This window comes from Pleurodeles waltl, chromosome 8 (assembly GCF_031143425.1).
Source record: "Pleurodeles waltl isolate 20211129_DDA chromosome 8, aPleWal1.hap1.20221129, whole genome shotgun sequence".
Classification (NCBI taxonomy): Eukaryota; Metazoa; Chordata; class Amphibia; order Caudata; family Salamandridae; genus Pleurodeles; species Pleurodeles waltl.
The window spans coordinates 403,791,029-403,815,248 of record NC_090447.1 but is presented as its reverse complement, the minus strand read 5'-3'; positions in this window follow the sequence as shown (position 1 = coordinate 403,815,248).

The following is a 24,220-nucleotide window of genomic DNA, read 5'->3' as shown; positions in this document are numbered from 1 at the left end:
TAGGGGTTACCTAGGGCACACCTTAGGGGTGACTTATATGTAGAAAAAGGGGAGTTTTAGGCTAGGCAAGTACTTTTAAATGCCAAGTTGAAATGGCAGTGAAACTGCACACACAGGCCTTGCAATGGCAGGTCTGAAACAAGGTTAAGGGGCAACTGAAGTGGGTGGAACAACCAGTGCTGCAGGCCCACTAGTAGGATTTAATCTACAGGCCCTGGGCACTCATAGTGCACTCTACTAGGGACTTATAAGTAAATTAAATAGCCCAATTGTGTGTGATCCAATGTTACCATGTTTAAAGGGAGAGCATATGCACTTTAGCACTGGTTAGCAGTGGTAAAGTGCGCAGAGTCTATAAACCAGCAAAAACAGTATCTCCAAATTGGAGGGAGGCGGGGAAAAAAGTTAGGAGTGACTAACCTAAGGCTGTCAGGTCTAACAGTCTTTTAAGCATTAAAGTTGAGCATGTCTCTTCTTAAGACTGAAAAATGGACATAGGGGTTCATTACGACCTTGGCGGGCGCCATCAGCCGCCCGCCAAGATCTGACCGCCATGCGGCCACCAATGCCTACGCCAAGCAGCGCTGCCCTGGCGGATTACATCGGCCGGGGCCATTGTGGTGGTAAACCGCCGGACCCGGCGGTGCGACCGCGGCGCTACCGCCGCGGTCAAAGTACGCCAGGGGGCACCGCCAGCCTGTTTGCGGTGCTCCCATCGTTTTGGCCCTGCGGTTATAATACCGCCAGGGTCATAATGACCACCAAAATGTGTTGTCTTCTCTCAGCGCAGTCCGGCTAAGTTAGATTTCCTAAAACTATTGCCCAAGTCCCTATTGGTCAAGGGATCGCATGTTCACACTTTGACCAATAAAACTAAAACTTCAAATCCACATTTCTACTTGTACACGGTTCACATGTCGATGATTGGCTCCTTCCGTTCTGTTCTAATTCATCTGGTTCATCAGGTAACAATATTGTTGCAGCTTATAATCCAGTCAGTGTCTTCATTGTACTCTCCTGGGAAATTCAGTCTTCCAAACATTACATTTACAATGTTGCATTAGTAATAACATCATCTTCTAGCAAGCAGTTCTCATGAGAAAGGTTTTTAGCTACGAGCACATTAGGTCAGCACAGTGGAAAATCACAATTTAATTCTCTAAGCAGACATTTTATTAAATGTCTAAGAAATACAGTTTGACATGAGGCCGTGCAACTAGGCCAAGACCTTTGCTTAATCAATCAATCAATCATAGTATTTATAAAGCGCGCTATGTACCCGTCAGGGTTTCGAGGCGCTGAGGGGGGGGGGAGCGCTGCTGATTTAGCGGTCGAAGAGCCAGGTCTTGAGGAGCCTTCTGAATGCGAGGAGGTCCTGGGTCTGGCGAAGAGATGTGGGGAGAGAGTTCCAGGTCTTGGCGGCGAGGAAGGAGAAGGATCTGCCGCCGGATGTCTTGCGCTGGATTCGGGGTACGATGGCGAGGGCGAGGTTGGCGGATCGGAGTTGACGTGTTGGAGTGTAGAAGTTAAGTCTGGTGTTGAGGTAGGAGGGTCCGGTGTTGTGAAGTGCCTTGTGAGCGTGGGTCAGGAGTTTAAAGGTGATCCTCTTGTCTACCGGGAGCCAGTGGAGTTCCTTTAGGTGAGGGGAGATGTGACTTCGGCGGGGTATGTCGAGGATCAGTCGGGCGGAGGCATTTTGGATACGTTGGAGTCGTTTGATGTCTTTGGTTGGGATGCCTGTGTAGAGTGCGTTGCCGTAGTCAAGTCTGCTGCTGACGAGGGCCTGGGTCACCGTCTTTCTGGTTTCTGTTGGAATCCACTTGAAGATTCTGCGGAGCATTCGAAGGGTGTTGAAACAGGAGGAGGAGACGGCGCTGACCTGTTTGGACATGGTGAGGGCGGAGTCCAGGATGAAGCCGAGGTTTCTTGCGTGGCTGGCAGGGGTGGGCGGGGGTCCGAGGACGGAGGGCCACCATGAGTCGTTCCAGGCCGAGGGAGTGCGCCCGAGGATGAGGACTTCCGTCTTGTCGGAGTTGAGTTTCAGGCGACTGTTGTTCATCCAATCGGCGATGGATTTTAGTCCCTCGTGGAGGTTTGTTTTGGTGGTGAGCGGGTCTTTGGTCAGGGAGAGGACGAGCTGGGTGTCGTCGGCGTAGGAGATGATGCTGAGATGATGTTGGCGGGCCAGTTGAGCGAGGGGGGCCATGTAGACGTTGAACAACGTAGGGCTGAGGGAGGATCCTTGGGGGACGCCGCAGATGAGGTTGGTGGCTTTGGAGCGGAAAGGGGAGAGACGGACTCTCTGCGTTCTGTCGGAGAGGAAGGATGAGATCCAGTGGAGGGCTTTATCTTGGATGCCGGCTTCCTGGAGGTGGGTCAGTAGGGTGCGGTGGCAGACGGTGTCAAAGGCGGCTGATAGGTCGAGGAGGATGAGGACTGAGGTTTCGCCGTTGTCCATTTGATGTCTGATGTCATCTGTGGCGGCGAGGAGAGCAGTCTCAGTGCTGTGGTTTCGTCTGAATCCGGATTGTGAGGGGTCCAGGATGGAATTGTCTTCGAGGAAGTGGGTGAGCTGAGTGTTGACGATCTTCTCGATGACTTTTGCTGGAAAAGGGAGGAGAGAGATCGGACGGAAGTTTTTGAGATCGTTGGGGTCGGCCTTGGGTTTTTTGAGGAGGGGTTGGATTTCTGCGTGTTTCCAGCTGTCCGGGAAGGTGGCAGAAGTGAAGGAGAGGTTGATGATCTTGCGGAGTTCGGGGGCGATGGTGGCGTTGGCTGAGTTGAAAACATGATGGGGGCAGGGGTCCGTGGGGGAGCCTGAGTGGATGGTGTTCATGGTTGTTATGGTTTCTGCCTCGTCCACGTGGGTCCCGGCAGTGAGGCGGCAGTCGCGGGAGGAGACGTCGGGGTGGGGTCTGGCGGTGGACCGGTGTTGAAGCTGTCGTGGATGGTAGCGATTTTCTGGTGGAAGAAGGTGGAGAGGTCGTCGCAGAGTTTCTGGGAGGGCGGGATGTCGTTGGAGTTGGCTTTTGGATTGGAGAGTTCCTTCACGATGCCGAAGAGTTCTTTGCAGTCGTGGGCGTTGTTGTTGATGCGTTCGGTGAAGTGGGCGCGCTTGGCGATGCGGATCCGTTGGTGGTGTTCGCGGTTGGCGTTTTTGAGGGCGGCGAGGTTGTCGGGTGTGCGTTCTTGGATCCATTTCTTTTTGAGCTTCTGGCAGATGCTTTTGGAGGTGGTTAGATCGTCTGTGAACCAGGCTGTTTTTTTCTTTCCTTGGATGGCCTCGAACACGCAAACGGCAGCGTGCTCGTGGGACAGAGGCAGAAGGCAGCAGGTTGGTACTGCGGTCGTGGGGGGCGAGCTCAGGACCTGAAACAGGTCAGAGTTCGCTCACTCGCGACGCGCAGCGCCAGCCATTAAGAAGGGAGGGGGGAGGGAGGAGCAGCTGGGAGGCGGGAGGCGGGAGGGAGCGGCAAATGGGGGCGCGAGGGGGGCGGGGCCGCAGGGAGGCAGCGGCAGGGAACGGGGAGCGCACAAGGGGCAAAAAACACTGAAAACGAGCAAAACTACAAGCAGTTACAATGAGAAAATACAATCAGAAATACAATCAGAAATACAATAATGTCACAATACACGATCGGGGAGACAGCAATCAGGGGGGCACAAAGGGGGCAGAAGCGCCGGCGGCGAGGCGCTGAAAAAACGAAAAAGCCAAAAAACACTTACAGGACGGCGGAAGCGGCACACGGGTCAAGTGAGCCCACTAGCCACCAGGGATGAGGCGCAGGAGGATGCCTGCGGGTGGAGGAGGGCCTCGAACATGCAAACGGCAGCGTGCTCGTGGGACAGAGGCAGAAGGCAGCAGGTTGGTGCTGCGGTCGTGGGGGGCGAGCTCAGGACCTGAAACAGGTCAGAGTTCGCTCACTCGCGACGCGCAGCGCCAGCCATTAAGAAGGGAGGGGGGAGGGAGGAGCAGCTTGGAGGCGGGAGGCGGGAGGGAGCGGCAAATGGGGGCGCGAGGGGGGCGGGCCGCAGGGAGGCAGCGGCAGGGAACGGGGAGCACACAAGGGGCAAAAAACACTGAAAACAAGCAAAACTACAAGCAGTTACAATGAGAAAATACAATCAGAAATACAATCAGAAATACAATAATGGCACAATACACGATCGGGGAGACAGCAATCAGGGGGGCACAAAGGGGGCAGAAGCGCCGGCGGCGAGGCACTGAAAAAACGAAAAAGCCAAAAAACACTTACAGGACGGCGGAAGCGGCACACGGGTCAAGTGAGCCCACTAGCCACCAGGGATGAGGCGCAGGAGGATGCCTGCGGGTGGAGGAGGGCCTCGAACACGCAAACGGCAGCGTGCTCGTGGGACAGAGGCAGAAGGCAGCAGGTTGGTGCTGCGGTCGTGGGGGGCGAGCTCAGGACCTGAAATAGGCTTAATTAAGGCCTATAATTAATAAAGCTAATACATAATGCATAGCCCTCAATATGACATATTACTACGTTAATCAAACATAAGCTTAACATTTCATATTAATAAGACATTAATAAGTACACTTTGTGAACAATGATGGCCACTCACATGGTCACATTCTCAAATGCGAGCATTATTTTCCTCTAGATTATTACATTTTCTATGCAAATCCAACACTCAAAACACATGAATATTCATTAGTAATTTCGTTAGAACTTCTGCGTTAGCACCCACACCTATACTGAATTTCTGCCCAAAGCAGTGATTTTATGCTGCTTGGGCTTGTAGTTCTTGGATGAAAACAAATGCTCATTAATTTAGCATCCATCACAAGGGAGTGTTGTAATAAACAAAACTCAATGCTAAGATGCGAGTGAGATGTTGTAGGCAGCAGTTTAAAAATAAATCTAGAGATTGTGCCTTATAAAACCATTTACTTAGCCTGCTGGAGAAGACTTCGCTGCCATATGTGAAAGTTAAGCATGATTTGGACCCTAATTACCTCCACTACAGTAAAGAGACATCAAATTCCTTTTTTAGCTTATTCAAGGCAAGCATTAAACAAGCATTTGGAATACAATGGGTCTCGCATATTTCATACAAGTTAATTGTCATCTTTTGACAACAGTGCCTGCGAGCAAAAACAAAAAAAAAACATGAGTGGAAACTGAGAAAAGATGACTTACCAAAATGAAATTAACTTAGCTTTAAAAAAAAAACTTTGCAATTTAGTTTGTTCAGCTAGGCATGTTTTTGCCACACACAATCCTCCTGTTATGGGGCACTGGAAGTTAGAACAAAATAGTACCTTGACCACGTCAGGAGCAGTGAATGGGCAATAATTAAGTTGAAATCAATCAGTGCTTAATCCCTGCTCCACACAGAGGAACGGAAATGATGCCAGACATACCTTGATGAATTACGAGGCTGTAAAAAGAGTGCAGTGCAAACCAACAAATGGTGAGCGACAGACGGGCTCCAAGCCCTTTACTGAACACCACAGTGTCTTGCATGCGAGACGCATGTGCTGGCACATGCACTTGCAGTCTCTACTCTAAAAATGAGTTTTGTTTTTTGACTGGCGCATAGGCCACTCTGGCACTTCCAAATGGGCTGTTTTGAGAGGGCCAATATGTGGTCTGGGTTTTTTGGTCCTGTGGGCCATGACTGCACAAAAGAAAATAGGGCCACACAATGACCTTTTCAAGCTAGTCCATCTGCAATTGCCAGCATGCCAGACAGGCCAGTCCAACACTGATGAGCTTCTGGTTTCAGGGAGGCAAGGTGTCCTCGGGTGCTTCCTCTATCTTGAAACCAGGGAGTGCTAAGTAGGTAGCACATTTCATGAAGAATGATCAAACCTTGTCAAAGTTATAAGCAAAGCAAAAACATTGCCTTTATTGGACACTGAAGCTTAACTGTAACTACAGAGTTGCTATGGTTGACTGCAATAAATAATTCCTGTTCATGTGGTCAAAAGACAGAGTCGGACAGGGACAGAAAATAGAGCCGGGCACCAAAATAAAAGTTGGCCCTACTAGTGAATCAATAGCTAAAATAGTGGCCTATGTTTGCAAATCAGAGCCGTTCTGAACTTATAAAGACATGCTGTATAAGTGTTTTGCAAGGTAGCACAGGCTGCATGCATTTGTGTCTGCTGCAGGCAATGTTTGTGTCAATCTCAAAAAATCAACATTAAAAATGGACCAAAAGACTGTTAACGCGTCCTTTTATGGCAGTTTATTACACATTAGGACTCGTTTTAGGCCAATTAATCTTGTGACCCAGTGGAGAGACACCATAGGACGAGATAACTGATCAATATATCAAGCAATATATCAATAATGTCATCAATATTTTCCACCACAATGTACTTCACTTTGGATAAAGACATTAATCAAATTGTCGACGCAACCATGACCTTTCAGCCACGAATAACCACACCTTTTGATAGAATTTTATGAATTTTATTCCCTATTGATTACAATCTACGAGCAAAAGTGTTAATCTCAATACCAAGAAACATAGTCACGATATGTCAACTGTGATAAAATGTCATTAATGCGAGAATCGCAAACATAAGAACATAGCACGGCGTGAACATAGATCAGAATACAGTGAATATCATATAAGTCTCAGTTCAGCATAGCGCAACGTCAGTCATCTGTCTATTTGCGTCAGTCAGAGTGAACTCCTATCCTAACCACTAATTAGCATCAGCATGTTGGGCTTCATGCAAAAACAATTTAGAACATCAATTTAGAAAACATCTAACTATGGTCTCTATCAAAATGAGCAGTTGATACCTGGAAAGGAAAAGCAAACAGACAAATTACAAATTGCATTGTCATAATTACCCTCCAAGGATTAGGTCAGCGCAGAGGATCAGTCTTCGTCTTCAGGACATCAGTCAAAACGCCATCAATCTAAACTCATCTGAAGGACAGGGGACACTTCCCTCATAAGGAGGAGAAATATAAAGGGCAATCTATGGGTGAGGATGGTTTAATAAGTCTCAAAGTCACCAAACAGAGTGACAGAGTTTCTGGATAAAATCAATAGCATTCCCTACCTAGTTCTAGCGACCCTTCTGTGACATGGGTTTTTATCCCTTTTTCCTAATACCTTCCCCCCAAAATTCTATTGGACATTTACTATACCCTACTATCTTTAACCTATCAAATTATACATTAGGTAATTCTAATTGTCACCCCATGATAATTTATAACACTTTGATTGGTCTTCATAATTGACGTCTTCGGAGGTGGCACATCCGGGTTTTTTTTTCATCACTTGGCACGTCTTCTCGGGTCATGAGTTCCTTTGTCCATGGTTTAAACGTCCTTGTACATTACATTAATCTACATTTGTTTCAACTTTGTATATAAACTCATACTAAAGCAGCAAGCATGCGGATGAGAACAGAATTGTACCGATACATTAATCTTCCAAGTTGAAGAAAAAGAACATTTACAGGGTCATGGCCCTTTGCGAGTCAGCACACTGGAAAACAGAAAAATGCTTTTAATATGGGAGCCAGGCAAACTAAAACCCACAGCTCTCGCTAACTTAAGGCCTATGAGATTTTAATATAAATGCAATATCGTAAATGTTAATATAAACCATAGTATGAACAGTTTTTTTTTTTACTCATCGTTATTAGTTCACGTGTATACATATTGGTGGCCACACACATTATAGTCATAATTCAGATGCGCGCTTAAGCAAAATCACTATTATTGTCGTTTTCTATGCAGCATCATTAATCATTGATATAAGCATTTCGCTTTAATGTATGTATTATTTAAACTACACTCTCTCAATCCCTCCTCTGATGATGCTCGTCATCACACAAACCTTTCCCTTTGACCTTTCACTTTTAATTTTTCACCTTGCGCATAATGCGCATTTCAACTTTCCCAAATTTCATTGAACATTTTCTCTCTCTCGCTTTCTTCGTTTCTTCTGGTTCTTTTAGTCCAATTTTTCTTAATTTTGCCATTGATTTTGCATGCCCCCCATAATCCTAATAGACGGGCCAAAACAATTAATAGACCCATTAGTATTTTTGCAAGCACCCTATTCCAAATATTGGTAAACCAGCTCCCTACTCTGGCAATTCCTTTTCCAAATTTCTCCCAGACACCAAGTTCTTTCAAATCCTTCAAATCTGTACTATCTCTAGTTAGGTTGATAAGCATACCTCTAATCTTTTTGCTATTGTCTGGAATGAACAAGCAACAATGGCGCTCGTTAAGCATCTTGCAGACCCCTCCACTCTTTGCTAAAAGAATGTCTAAAGCAAGCCGATTTTGAAGAGTCATAGCTCTTTCTGCAGCAAGTTCAGTATCCATCAGGAGTATAGCTCCTGTGAAATTTGTCGGCATGTTATCCACAATAGTAGACAACTTTTGAATCTTCATAGAATTCAAGATAACCCCTACTGAAGGGATTATAGCTCCCAAATATGTAATCAATGACAGCAGCCACTGATTCTCGTTTTTGTCTAGGATGTTGTAATTCAGACGTTTTAGGTATTTGTTTTAAGTCATCAATCTGGTAAATCTTTGGGAAAACTATTCCCAAATAACATGTCCCATACCATCCCTTAGGGAGACGGTAATAAGCATTAAGTCCACAGATATAATAGATCCCAGGGATCGCTGGATCCTGTCCATTCAACATAAATGTCCATTTACTCTGAAACAAAAACACATGTCTGCATTCACTCGTTCCTACAAACAAATTGTCCTGCTCAGATTTTGGCCTATATATACAAAGTTTACCTACATGTAATGCATCTATAGCTAGTTTGCCTTGTGTTTTGATTGCAGTGTAAGCATAATCATTTGCATATGTGCGTTTCTCTAACCCCTTTTCTAATCTTTCCTTCAATGCTTTGCGTCTATCATCAGTGTGATCTAAAAAGCTTTTCTCTACAGTTGACAGTAAGCAGGTCAAATTATTGCGATGTGCATAAGCGGTCCCAAATGAAAGCGTTGGCTCAAAGAATCCTCTAACTATTTTTATATCATGTTCCTTAGCTAATTTGTTCAGGAATTCAATCACAGGCACAAAAGAAAACACAACATCCAGATTTGAATAAAAGTATTGCACATGCTCCTGATCATAGAACCTTGTTAGTAGCAAACTACAACTAATCCCGTATGTTAGAGGAAGGCTGTGGTAAGTAACTCCTTCTTGCACAGATAAAGGAATCTTTGTGCACACATAAGTCTTTTGCATCAGTGGTTTCCACATACTCATTCAGCAAGCGATAGAAGACATTAGTAGAAAGTTCCCCTTTAGAATTTGTTCCCTCATGCAGGTGTCTCGCATCTTGCTCAAATCTTTCCCAGGGTGTTAGTGTTGTAGTTTCAGGCTTTGAAGTAGCGTTAATAGTCTCTTTCTCTATCCATGGCATTCCCACAATCACTCCCACAATTATTATAGCACACACAACACCTATTATAAGACCTAGCCAACCACACACTTTACTTCCCTTGTTACTACCTCTATTATAAGCCATGTCTGTATAGAATCAGATAGTAGATTAACAATCAACTCAGGAATGATTTAGAATTTTCTCTTGCTCTCTGCGTGTATTTACAGCATCTTCACTCACTCCAGGACCCCCTTTTTTTCAAATCGGGTTAGCAGCTTGTCACAATCAGGTTTTTCAAAGTCAATCCGATTCTAATGTCACATTCGGTAATTTATAAAGTCTCTTTTATCAGTTTTCAGATTTTCGATTTTAACCAAGTCTTTCTTTTGAATTAGATCAGGTACAGTAGTACTGGCCTGGTACTTCTTGGTCAAAACAAAATGCTAGGAATTCTTGTTGCCATTCAGATGTTGTAGCATACGCCCATTCAGGACCTGTATATCTTCTATTTGCGACTCTCTTTCTTTTCAGCCTTCGTTCACCTTGCTGTTCTCCTTCACTTAAGTCTTCCACTCGGGATATATCGTTCTCCTCTATTATTGTTTCACTTGATGTGTCTCTTATCCTGAAAAGTGGTTTCTCTGGCCAGTTATCACCCTTGTGCGTCTTCTTGCGATGTGTCTTTTCAGGACGCTAGACAGCACCCTCCTCTTGTTATATGGTGTTCTCACTTGATGGACCTGCAGTTGGCTCAGGAGACTCTGGCAGGCTCTGATTTTTCTCTACTATTTCTCCTTCTTCTTCTCCTCTTCTTCTGGGTCTGTACCGGGTTCGAGTTCTAACCCGTATCTGTCTACTTCTGGGAGAATCTCTCCTTGATTTAGTTCTCCTGCTGCCTCTACTGAGACAGGCACTCTGTCACCTCCCTCGAACTCATTGACTGTTTGAGGGACGAGGCCGTTCTCAGTGGGCTCTCTGGCAGTCTCAGTTCCTTCTTGACTGTTTTCTGGTCCTGAGACTTCTCTTCCTGAAGCTGTTGTGCCGGAAACTTCAAGTTCTTCTTCAACAGGACACGTTACCTTTTTTGTGTGACTGGCATGCATCCAGTTTGGGACTCCTGCACACTTTACAGCAGTAGTAGTTGTCAGGATTACTTGATACGGCCCTTTCCAACGTGGCTCCAGACACGACTTTCTTACGTGTTTCTTGACAACCACCCAGTCACCGGCTTGTAGGGTGTGGCCTGGATCGCCAATTGGTGGCAATGTGTTAGCTTCCACCTGGTGAGAGAAAGAGCGAATCCCATCAGCCAAACCTTTGCAGTAGTCCAACACCACATCATCTGTGATTTTCACTAGAGCATTTGCAGGTACTGCTGGCAGCCTCATAGCTCTACACATGAGGATTTTCTTGTCTGGGGTGTTTCTCATTGACATCAGCACTAAGGGCAATACATCTGGCCATTTCATATTGGTAGGTGCGCACATTTTTGCCATTCTCGATTTCAAAGTACCATTCATTTGCTCTACTAGTCCTGATGCTTCGGGGCGGTAGCTACAATGCAGCTTTTGTTCGATGTCAAGTGCAGTACACAGGAGTTTAATCACCTCATTGTCGAAGTGTCTGCCCCTATCTGACTCTATAGAGACCGGAAACCCGAACCTTGGTATTAGTTCTCTAAGTAGCAGTTTCGCAACTGTGAGACTGTCATTCCTACGTGTGGGGTATGCTTCAATCCAGTGACTGAAAACACACACAATCACCAACACATACTTCAATCCTCCACAAACAGGCATTTCAATGAAGTCCATTTGCATCTTGCTGAATGGACCGCCAGCTCTCCCAATGTGGCTCAAAGTTACCACTTTCCCTTTTCCGGCATTCATCTTTGGACAGATGATGCACCTGTGACAAATGACCTCGGCAGCATGTCTGAATTTTGGGTTGGACCAGTCGATTTTAAATGACCTGATCATTGCATCCCTCCCAAGGTGAGCCTGTCTATGATACAGCCTGGCAAACTGAGATAGAAGGCTGTTTGGCAGAACTAGTTTTCCTTCCTCTGAGACCCATAAATCATCAGCCCTTTGTATACATTGCAGTCTCTGCCAGGAACGTTTTTCTTCTTTACTTTCACAACTTTGTAATGTTTTTAACTCGTCTAGCGTGTCAACCACCCGTAATGCAAGGTTCAAACATGTGTCATTTTCAGTTTGCGGTAACAATTCCCACTGCTCCTTGAACAATATACAGTTCAATGCACAAAACCTTGCGACTTGATCTGCATAACCGTTTCCCATGGACACAAAGGGGGTCATTACAACATTGGCGGTAAAAGGCGCTTACCACCGTGCAGAAGACCGCCAATACACCGCTGCGGCCGCGGAATACCGCCACAGCTATTATGACCCAAATCTCGGAATCCGCCGAAATTCAGACACCCACACAAGTCCGCCACACCAAAGGTCAGTGATAAACTGACGAAAACAAAACCTCCACCGTCACGCCAACAGAAACACGCCCATGCTATCACGACCCACGAATCCACGCGGCGGTCTTTCAACCGCGGTATTCCATTGGCGGTACACACCGCTGCGCTCAAAATACACACACATCTCCAAAACACCGCCACATTGGACAATTCAAAATACACACATCTGACACACATACAAACACCATACCCACACACCCAGCACAATATAAAACACACACCCACATCACCCACAACCCCCTACGACCAAAAAATCTGAAAGAAGGCCAGAGAGAGATTACAGCAATAGACAACCCCACCACACAGAGGCACACAACACCATCACCCATACAACATCCATGCTCAAAACACCCCACACCACCACACATCACCACACTCATCAACACATACACCACCCCACACATCACCTACACCACCCCATGTCACGCCAAATACACCCCAGGTTTTCCGAGGAGGAACTCAGGGTCATGGTGGAGGAAATCCTACGGGTAGAGCCACAGCTATTTGGAGCACAGGTGCAGCACACCTCCATAGCCAGGAAGATGGAGCTATGGCGAAGAATCGTCGACAGGGTCAACGCTGTGGGACAGCATCCAAGAAATCGGGAGGACATCAGGAAGAGGTGGAACGACCTACGGGGGAAGGTGCGTTCAGTGGTCTCCAGGCACAACATCGCGATTCAGTGGGCTGGCGGCGGACCCCCACCTCCTCCCCCACAACTAACAACATGGGAGGAGCAGGTTTTGACCATCATGCATCCAGAGGGCCTCGGAGGAGTCGGTGGAGGAATGGACACTGGTAAGTCAAATCTTAACTATCATATCCCCCACCGTACCTGCATGCTATCACACACCCCCACCCTCACACCCTCCCCTATCACTCCAACTCCTCACTAATGTACTAATAACACAAACCACACATCCCAACACCAAGCCCTGCATGACACAACAAAGCATGGACACCCAGCACTGAAGCATGCTCACTGCACATACCCATAACAACCCCCCAACCATCATCATACAAGCCCCCACACAGGAATGCTTGCACTGGGGTACACGCACACCCACCCATTGCACACCATGACACACACACATGCAATAATCATGCTTTTATACCCCTGCAGGACCACTACGTAACGTCACCACAGAGAAGGGTCCAGACATCTCCACTCCACCCACAGAAGTGGCCCACAGTGACGACAGCAGCAATGGCCAACTGGATCCAGATGACCAGCCAGGACCGTCGTGGGCCTCGGGACAGTCGGTCCCCCTTGCACAGGCACAGCCCAACACTGACCTTCCACCCTCTGGTAACACCAGCACAGCACCCACCCAGCGGGCCCATACCTCCGTACCCAGGACACGTCAATCAGCGGTCTGTCCACCACTACAGGCAACCCAGGATAACCCACCACCCCAACAACAACAGGGACCTGGGGGCAGTGGTATTGGGCACACGGTCCAGGGGATGGAGGCACAGGAACACAGGGGAACTTGGAGGGCTGCTGTGCGACAGGGGGCGGACAGGCCAAGGGAACCCACTCTCCACGAGGCCCTCTCCTCCATCATGGGAGCATACCACCACTCCCAGGAGACGATGGATACGGTCCTTGCCAAGTTTCAGGAGACCCAGCGCCTGCAGGACGAACAGTATTTGGGGTTCAGGGAGGAGCTCAGAACCATCAGCTCCGCCCTGGGCACCATCGTAGGGGTGCTGAAGGACATACAAAAGACCATGAGGGACACCGTGGCACTCCAAGGAGCCTGTGACACTAGCATGGACGATGAACTGCCCACCACCTCCGCCGGCACTAGTGGACAGGACGCCCCGCCACATGACCACCACACCAGCACCCCACCCCCTGCAGACAGACAACCACCCCGCAAGCAGTCCCTGAGATCCAGGAACAGGACAGAGCAAGATGGCAAGACCCCCGCCAGGAAATGAGACCACCCTGATTGTCATCCCACTGTCTCACTTTGTTACCCTGTCCAGATTTGGACTGCCCCAGCTCCACTTCCTATGCCCATATGGGCAGTGCACCTGTGAGACTTATAGACTGGACTCTGCCATGGACACAAAACAATCTGGAGTCAGTCTGTGATTTGGAAAATGTATATTAGCAAGGACAGTGACAAAATGCGTTTTCAAATGTAATGCCAACATACCTATGTCACACATCACAAGTCCATGAAGGATGCAGGCAGATGACACACGTTGGTAACCACACCTGTGAAACCGTGAGGGAAATGTACAACTCAGTTACCAAATACTGCTACTAATTGACAGACAGGATAGAGGTAGAAGTGTGAAAGTGAATGTAATAGTAAAACAATTGTTCTCACCTGTGTGTCACTGGAAATATTGCTGTATGACTGACTTCCTGTTGTCTATGTCTTCTTCCTCAGCTTCCTCCTCATCACTGTCCACAGGCTCCACAGGCTCCACAGCTGCCACAACTCCATCATCTGGACCATCCTCCTGCAGAAAAGGCACCTGGCGTCGCAAAGCAAGATTGTGAAGCATCGAGCAGGCGATGATGATCTGGCACACCTTCCCTGGTGAGTAGAATAGGGAACCACCTGTCATATGGAGGCACCTGAACCTGGCCTTCAGGAGGCCAAAGGTGCGTTCGATCACCCTCCTAGTCCGCCCATGGGCCTCATTGTAGCGTTCCTCTGCCCTGGTCCTGGGATTCCTCACTGGGGTCAATAGCCAGGACAGGTTGGGGTAACCAGAGTCCCCTAATAGCCACACCCGGTGCCTCTGGAGTTGACCCATCACATACGGGATGCTGCTATTCCGCAGGATGTAGGCGTCATGCACTGAGCCAGGGAACATAGCATTTACCTGCGAGATGTACTGGTCTGCCAAACATACCATCTGTACATTCATGGAATGATAACTCTTCCGGTTCCTGTACACCTGTTCACTCCTGCGTGGGGGGACCAGAGCTACATGGGTGCCATCAATAGCACCTATGATGTTGGGGATATGTCCAGGGCATAGAATTCACCTTTCACTGTAGCCAAATCCTCCACCTGAGGGAAAACGATATAGCTCCTAACGTGTTTCAGCAGAGCAGACAACACTCTGGACAACACGTTGGAAAACATAGGCTGGGACATCCCTGATGCCATGGCCACTGTTGTCTGAAATGAGCCACTTGCAAGGAAATGGAGCACTGATAGCACCTGCACTTCAGGGGGGATTCCTGTGGGATGGCGGATTGGTGAGATCAGGTCTGGCTCCAACTGGGTACACAGTTCCTGGATTGTGGCACGGTCAAACCTGTAGGTGATGATCAAATGTCGTTCCTCCATTGTTAACAGGTCCACCAGCGGTCAGTACACCGGAGGTTTCCGCCATCTCCTCAAATGTCCCAGCTGACGGTGCCTAAGAAGGACAACAGCGACCACATAGTCAACAAATTCCCAGGTATGTACCCACAGCTACACAGAACACAACACCACATACAAAACTCTTCCTTTATGTGTGTTGAGTGTAGGCCTAGGTATGTGTGACACAGTAGTAAATGAAGCCATGTGGGCCCATGAAATGGCGGCTGCCTGACCTCTAAAGTGGGACAATGGGATGTGAGGTAACTGCGCTGGCGTTGTACACCGTCGTGGTAGGCGGTCGTAGACCGCGGCGCAATGCTGCATTGGTTAACATTGGACCCTATGGGTCCCAGGAGCCAATGATGAAGTGCGCCGGCGGGGATGATACGCACCGCTGCGGACGTCACCGCCGCGGACGTGACCACCATTTTCTATCTGTTCAATCACTCGATACCTGATCTTTGACAGGAGAGGACCTACACTGCAAGTGCTGCTGTGACCTCGGTCTGGAAGAGACAATGGCTGCTGCGTCTGGGAAAAGGGCCCCTGCCTTCACTGCTCAGGAGTTGGAGAAGCTAGTCGACGGGGTCCTTCTGTGGTACTGAAAATTCTGGACCTGTGTTATAAACATCGTCGTATCACAACGATTTTGGTATCAGCAGACCGGGAATGATTAGAATAGTATGCACAAGCATTGTATTCATATTCGGATAATGAAATCACCCGAATATCAGAGTTTCCGTCTTGAACCCTCGTGTTCCATTTAAACGACAGCCATTTTGTGATTGCCCTCACATAGGCCAATGTCTAATGCTGAAAACGAGTCTGAAGGACACATACACCTTTGCTGACTCCTCTGTGACCTGGGCAAGCTGACTGCACTGCCTGAAGCCAAACCTGTTCGGCCAGTTTCTTTCCCAGTGGCCGAATGAGATTAGTATCAAGGCACAACACATCATAAACCTTTCATCACACACAAACCATGCCTAATCTTACACACACCTGTCCCTGTTTCTTTCTTTATGACTTGCTTTACAAGGAGGAGGTGCCCGTTTATATTGGGGGTCCGTCAATATCTGATGAAAGTACTAAGCCTTGCCGGGTAATTGATTGAGGGCTGGACAAACTGAAATATGGGCTTGTCATCATAAACCTGCTATTTCTTTGTAGTGAAAATATGTGAATGATCAACTGTAAAATAAGGAATGTTTGCCCAAAGCATAATATTTTGTATAAAAGAGAAGGTTAGCTTTGCAAAGGGAGCAGTCTCCTGAGAATATACACTGTGTTGTACTTCTAGGATACCTGTTACTGGCTGCAGCCAATAAACAAGATCTTTGACTTCACCAAGAAGACTCTGTGTTTCTGTAGTCTGAAACAGGAAGGACTCGAAGTCTTAGGGTGTGTTACCTGGCACCGCTGGGTTCAGAAAAACCCAGTACTTCAATTGGCGCCCAACGTGGGGCGATTTCAGCGGTACCAGTCCAAGCCAGAGGTTCGTGAGGAGCTTCGTGTGAAAATTCTGGAGGAAGGCCGCCACTTCATCGACCCCTGTAAGTCGACGTGGTCTGAAAGTCTTTGCTGCGAGGTTCCCCGCTTCCCGACGGCTACGAAGGACTGCTGCCTTGACTATCGCCCTGTTTTGGACCCTTGATGATTTGGTAGAGCGATACGATAAACGAGTCTTCTGGTGACGTCATCGATACCTCAGTTAAGTATAAGTGGAGCATCTCCCAGTCCTTAGTTTGGTTCTTAGTTTGGTATCCCCTTGGGATCTTTGATTTGGAACTTGCAAGTACCATAGCCGAGGGATTCGTGTCTTCACGAGACTATCGTATTCGATAATCCTTTGAAGTTTGAAGCTAGACTAGACAGCGAAGATGCCTGGTCTTAGCAGATATGGAAATTTGTTTTGTCTTGGTTATAATAGGGATTCCCGATTGGAGGACTCGTGTCCGGTTCCTCCGATTGGAACTCCAACCTATGAACTATATGTGAAACATGGCATAGGCCCCATCACATATAATGAAGTATGGATCCGATACACCAGGAAAGATGGTGTTTTAAAATGGCCCCAATATGGTAGTTTTGACACAGAGATTCTGAATAATCTTGAGGTTAAACTTTTTAAGAAGAAAGCCCGGCCGGCGATGTTTGACTCTTTCCGCCTATGGCTTAAGGAAGCCAAACAGAAGGAAATTAAATTAGCAAAGAGAAATAAGAGGGAAGAGGGTATCTCGATAATGCAAGCTGCCATGCAGTTTAAAGATGATGAAGAAGAACAGATGAATGAGCAGTTGCACAGGCAACGTAAATTGGTGACCGATAAATGTTATCCAGTTCTTCCGCTTCTTCAGCAAGATGCAGCAAAAGAACTTGAGAAAGATCCTTTAATGTCACACTTGTTGAGGTCGCCACCCCCTTATGCGCAGAATGCTACAGCACCTCCGCAACCTTTAGCTGTGCAACCTCCGGTTATTGTGCCTGAGGTTCTTCCACAGCCGCCAGCTCCTTTTCAGTTGGCTCCTACTACTATGGCGCAGCCCCTTCAAGGGCCGCCGACTTCGCTACCTGCTCCATCTGTACCTCCTACGACTTTATGTACTACATCGACTGCCTCTTCTGGTGTTCTTCCTGATACTGCCTCTGCGTCTGCTTCTGCGTCTGCCTTGCCTCCCTCTGTTTTTCCTCCTGTTCTTTCATCAACTTCTCCTTCTGTCTGACAGAGAGTGACAGATACTGTTGCCAGCCTTATATTTCCTCTCTTTGGGTCGTCTGGTGTGACCCCAGATTCGGAGCGGAAACAGTCATGTAGTCAACTGCCTAATTCTCAAGAGAGAGAAATGTTGGGCCGTATGGCGCGTAAATGGGTTGTTTACCCTTTAAGATACGATGTAGAGTCTGTTATGGATGTCTTCCGTCAATGGGGAGCACCAAAACAAAGATACGTTTTTGAGAAAATGTGTGTTTTCCTTTGTGAGGAATTGGAAGATAATGATTTGGAAACAAATCCGCCTGATTTGTGCCGTGTACGGTTTGAGTTTGCAAAGGGCACGATTGTGGGTCCCGATGTTGAGACAGCAGTTGCGACGTTGTTGTCCTTTAGGAATAAGGATCCTTCTCAGTCATTGTTCCAGCATGACTCTTCTGTTAATAAAAAGGTGCGACAGTACCCAATGAGAGAAGTCCCTCCGGTATGGAAGGACGCCGTTGCGGCTGATGATGCTGTCCCAGCTCATTTTCAGCGTGTTTGGGTACATGTTCCGTGGAAGCGAGCTGAAGTTTTAGCCCTTAAGCAGACTTTGCCTGATCCCCGTAAAAACCCTGCAGGGTATTATAAGGAATTATCACAGACTGCAGACTCATGCATTATGAATTTAGCCGACATAGACATGTTATTTGGGAATGTTGTTCCACAGCCTTTGTGGGGATTGATTCGCCATACAGATCATGCACAAGAGTTAGGTGACTCATGGGCTAATATTAGTGCTGCTAATGATAGACAAGTTGGTGGTGCCAAGCCTGAGCCTTTGGTAGCAGAACTGCCTGCTAGGATCATTACTTACATGAAGACTTTAATGCCTGCGATGCGTGTGAATTGGGATAAATTGTCTGCGTGTAAGCAGAAGAAAGATGAAACTGTCTGATTTCTTCACCAGGTTTGAGGAAACCTTTATCGACCACAGTGGTCAAGATATGAGTACAGAAGGTGGTCAACGGTTGTTCGTAGACAAGTTTGTGCACAATTTGCTTGCAGAGCTGTGTAAGAAATTGAAGGATTCAGAGAGTTCTTGGGCCGTTTCCTCTTCAGCACAAATATTGGCTACTGCACAGTACTACGAAAATAGGGATAAAGATGAGAAGGATAGAGCAGACAAGAAAACTAAAGAATTAAAGACAAAGGTTCTTTTACAACAGGGATATCCGCCACGTGGTGGTAAGAGTAACTATCAGCAACCTCAACAGTTCCAGAGAAACTCGCAAAGGTTTGAGTTTTCTCAACCACGTGTTCCTGCTGGTCCCAATCAGTGTTCATATTGTAAAGAAGAGGGTCATTTCAAGTATAGTTGTCCTATTTTGTTACAGCGTACGAATGGTGCTTCTGGCGCAAGAGGTCGAGGTGTTCAACAAGCTCCTAGAGGTAGAGGACGTGGAAGTTTCCCCCAGAACACACGTTCCTTTCTGTCTCAAAACTCAATGAATAGTTTTGACCAGCAACATAACGCGTCTGGTAGGATGGCTCAGTACTATGCTGACGACTACTATGCAGAAGATGAGAATCTGGAAGGTAATAATTGCTAGGACAGCCATAGACGAAGAGAGGGAGTTTTTTTAGTTCCAGTGGATCAGAATGGACCTTATGTTAAGGTGATTACATCAGGTGTGTCGGAGCCTTTTCTGTTGGATACTGGTGCTACAAAGAGTTCTATTATGCACTCAAAACTCCCAGGCGCACCTTTGTCTGGCGAGATGAATGTTTCAGTAGGTTTTTCTGGCGCCCCGGTTAGGAACCCGATTTCTAGTCCTATGTCCCTTTCTGTTGGACCTTGTGAATTGGAAGCACCCCTTATTCTGACGATAGGTTGTGGTGAAAACTTGTTAGGATTGGATTTGTTGAAAAGATTGTATGCAACATTATATTGTTCTCCTTCGGGAGTACAACTTACACTGGGTAGGAAAGTGGTCTCTCCAATGTATTTGTCGAAGGATAAACTTCCGACCGAATTGTCGTTTCTTCCTGATACCATTTGGGCTACTGGTCCTAATGACGTGGGTCTGTTGGAAATACCGCCTTATGTTGTGACATTGAAAGCCAATGTTAAATTACCACGCATTCAACAATACAAGATCTCTAGTGAAGGTGAAAAGGCGTTGCTAGCGATCATTTATGATTTAATTGAAAAATATGTAATTGAAGAGACAAGAGGCAACGTTTGTAATAGTCCTGTTCTTCCTGTTTTGAAACGTACTGACCCCTCTAAGCCACCTGTTTACAGGCTCGTGATTGATCTTAGAGAGGTAAATAAAATAGTGGTGCCACAGTTTCCAGTTGTTCCTGATATCACTGCCCTATTGACTATGATTCCAGCTTCCGCCACCTGGTTTTCGGTAATTGACTTAAAGAATGCTTTCTTCAGCATCCCGATTGCAGAGGAGAGCAGGGATATTTTTGGATTCAGTTTAGGAGGCCGAAGTTTCCGCTTCAAACGCGCTCCTCAAGGATACTGTGAAAGTTCATCAATATATAGTCAGGCTTGAAAAACACAGCTTGATGCAATTGTTTTACCTGACTACGCTACCCTTATTCAGTACATTGATGATTTGCTAGTCGCTACAGATACTGAAGAGATTTGTAAAGAAGCCACCTTGTTGTTGTTGCGTCATTTATCTGATTTACATAACAAAGTGTCCCTTTCAAAACTGCAATATTGTCGACAAGAAGTGACCTACTTAGGTCATCTCTTATCGAAGGAGGGAAGGAAACTGACCACAGAAAGAATTCAGGCAATTGCAAAATTGAGTGTGCCAAGGACACAGAGAGAAGTACGTGCTTTCTTGGGCATTACATCATACTGCAGACAATGGATACTGAATTTTTCTTTGCTGGCCAAACCTTTGGTAGCATTGACCTATAAAGATACACCAAACCCCGTTCCGTGGTCTGAAGATTGTCAGAAAAGATTTTCCGAATTGCGTAATGCATTGTGTTCGGCTCCTGTGTTGGGTACCCCCGACTACAGTAAGCCCTTTACACTGTATGTCCATGAGAAAGAGGGTTGTGCATTGTCAGTGCTGACACAGTCTTTTGGAGACAAGCAGCGCCCATGCGCATATTTTTCTTCGACTTTGTATCCGGTAGCTAAAGCATTGCCGAGTTGCTTGAGAGCCACAGCGGAAGCAACTGTTTCTATTCGACAGTCTGCTGGGTTAGTGATGAATAATACGTTGATTGTGATGGTTCCACATGCAGTGGACACGTTGTTAAACAGGACCAAGACACAGCATTTAACTAGTGCTCGATTTTCAGGTTACGAGTTGACACTGTTAGCGAGTCATGTGCACATAAAGAGGTGCAATACGTTGAATCCAGCCACGTTATTGCCGATTTCAGTAGAGACAGATGATGTTGAACAACATGATTGTTTTCTTAGGACAGAAAAAGAAACGAAAGGGAGAGTAGATCTTAAAGATACTCCTCTTGTAGAGTGTGATGGTAACTTATGGGTGGATGGTTCATGCTTCAAGCTTCCGAATGGTGATACGACTGCAGCATATGCTGTCACAACTTTGCATACGATTGTTGAAGCTGCACGTATGCCACATAATTCAGCTCAAGCAGCAGAGCTGATTGCACTTACGAGAGCGTGTGTGTTATCGAAAGGAATGAAAGTGACCATATATACCGACAGCCAGTATGCGTTTGGTGTGGCCCATAGTTTTGGACGATTGTGGAAAGAACGTGGGTTCTTGACTTTGCATGGAGCTAAAATTCAGCATGGTCAGTTGGTGAATGAGCTTCTTGAGTCACTGACCTTGCCATTACAAGTTGCGATTGTGAAATGCAGTGCACACAAGAAGGTTACTGATGATGTCGGTCGTGGCAATGCATTTGCAGACGAAATCGCAAAAGAAACAGCAAAAGATGTGATGAATCGAATGTATGTTGCAGGTACCGCAAGATGGGTTGATGACGTTGGAATATGTGAAGATACGATAGAGGGTGTGAAGTCTATTCAAGCTGAAGCTTCAGAGAAATAATTGAGCGTGTGGAAAGAGAGTATGGGAAAATTGGATGAAAATGGTTGTTGGGTTGACTTGTCAGAACATCAGCGATAGTTGTTACCCGATGCGTATGTGCTTGCAGTGGTGACAATGGCTCATGGAATGGCCCATATCAGTGTGAAAGGGATTTGTAAGTTGTTGGCTCCAGTATGGCAAAATGCTGGAATTCCTAAATGTGCAGAGAATGTGGTCAAGAATTGCATGGTGTGTCTGAAATACAATCCTGGTAGGGGAACCCCAACTCCAGCTAGTCATTTTGCGCCTCCAACGTATCCGTTCGAGGTTTTGCAGCTAGATTTCATCCACATGGAAAGGTGCAACAATCTGAAATACGTACTCGTTGTTGTTTGTGCTTTTTCAAGATGGGTAGAAGCATATCCCTTAAAAGACAACACTGCCTTATCCACAGCTAAAGCCCTTGCCAAAGAATTCTTCCCTAGGTTTGGAATGCCGAGAATGGTCTGGAGTGATAATGGGAGTGAATTTGTGGGTCGAGTGATGAAAAAAGTATGTGAAGGGCTAGGTATCCAGCAAAAATTCCACACTGCAAATCACCCCCAGTCAGCTGGACTAGTAGAGTGCTATAATAGCACGCTAAAACTGAAGTTGGCAAAGATACAAGCGAGCTCTGGTCTTAAATGGCCTGACGCTCTGTCTCTAGCACTCCTATCAACAAGAATGACTGTGCATTCGCGAGTGGGACTTAGTCCCTATGAAATCGTGTTTGGCCGCCCGGCCAACATATGGGGAGTGCCAAGACCAACAAAATTCAGTGAGATCGAACACCCTGTACTGCTTGATTATTTGTATGAATTGACGGCTAAATTGCGTGTTCTACACCAACAGGTTCACGATACTCTGCCTCAGGTCTCTGAAGCTCCAGGACATCTTATTGATCCTGGATCATGGGTGCTGGTCAAGAACTTCCAGCGGACAAAGAATGACCAGCCCCGTTGGACCGGCCCCTACCTCGTCCTTCTCTCAACAAGATCAGCTGTTTGAGTGGAAGGGAAAAAGAACTGGATCCACGGCGTACACTGCAAGAAGGTCCCTTTTCCTCTACCGTACGACCGATGGGACAAAGAGGGGATCGCTGACTCTGAAACTGAGACTGTGCCTCGTTTTTTTCCATTTAGCGATGCACGTGTAAAAGGAACAATTTCTGAACGAGAAAGTGACAATAATTTGCAAGAAGCTGTGCCACCGTCAATTCGATTGAACACTACAGAGCCTGAACTCTTGTTCCAGAACCAGACAGTTCCTGGAAAAAGCCGTTATAATTTGAGACCAAGAACTAAGGACAAATAATTTTTTCCCGTATTTTTTCCCGTTCCCTTGCTATTTTTTAAAGTGCGGCTCTCTCATCTGAGAAACTTTCTTATTTTTGTTTTTTTCTTTTCGAACCGCCATCCGGGTTCAGCTGTAGGGTCGTGGTTGCCCAAGTCTTTGGAGTGCAGCTGAAGACGTTAGGTCCACAGTTCTGGTCGGTCTAAGGGAGTTGCCCTGGACTGACAGAAGCATTCCCTAGCATAGAACACCCTACCACCACGAGCAGCAATTAGAGAGGATGGAGTTTTTCAAGAATGAGAGACCTGCCAGACAGATGGACTTTAAAGCCAGAATGGGTATAATAATGACAAAGAAACGATTTTTGATATTATGTATTTTCATGTTGCTTAGTGTAATGACGTTTTTAATAGGATATGTTTTATTCTCTTTTCAAGTGACATTTGCACCCATTACTCAGCCCATACCTCCTTCTACTGTTTCCTCGCATTCTTTTCACCCCCTGCCTGAACACGAGTCTGCCAGAAGATTAGAATTTGTCAACAATTCATTCATTCAGCTTCTACACCAACACCAATTAGTAGTGAACACAACTAACTGTTGGGTGTGTGGTCTTATGCCTCATACTACTGATAAAGGTATCCCTTATCTGGTCCTACCTTTCAGCCATAATGGTTCTGTGTGGGCATATAGAACGGTGTTCATATACGCGTATGAAGCCAACCCCCTACGCTCTGTGAAAGATAATCCTAAGAATAGTGCTCTAGCTAAGGGTATAGTAGATATGATTAGGGAAGATATTTCCTATGAGACTATCCCGAGAGATGAGACACTAGCATATATTGGATGGAACATAACAGGATATGGAGTTACTCTGAGTGGAAACCAGCGAGCAAAGAGATCCTCCCCGATTTGGATTGTACCCCATCAGGGTCACCTATGTCTGCAAGGTAA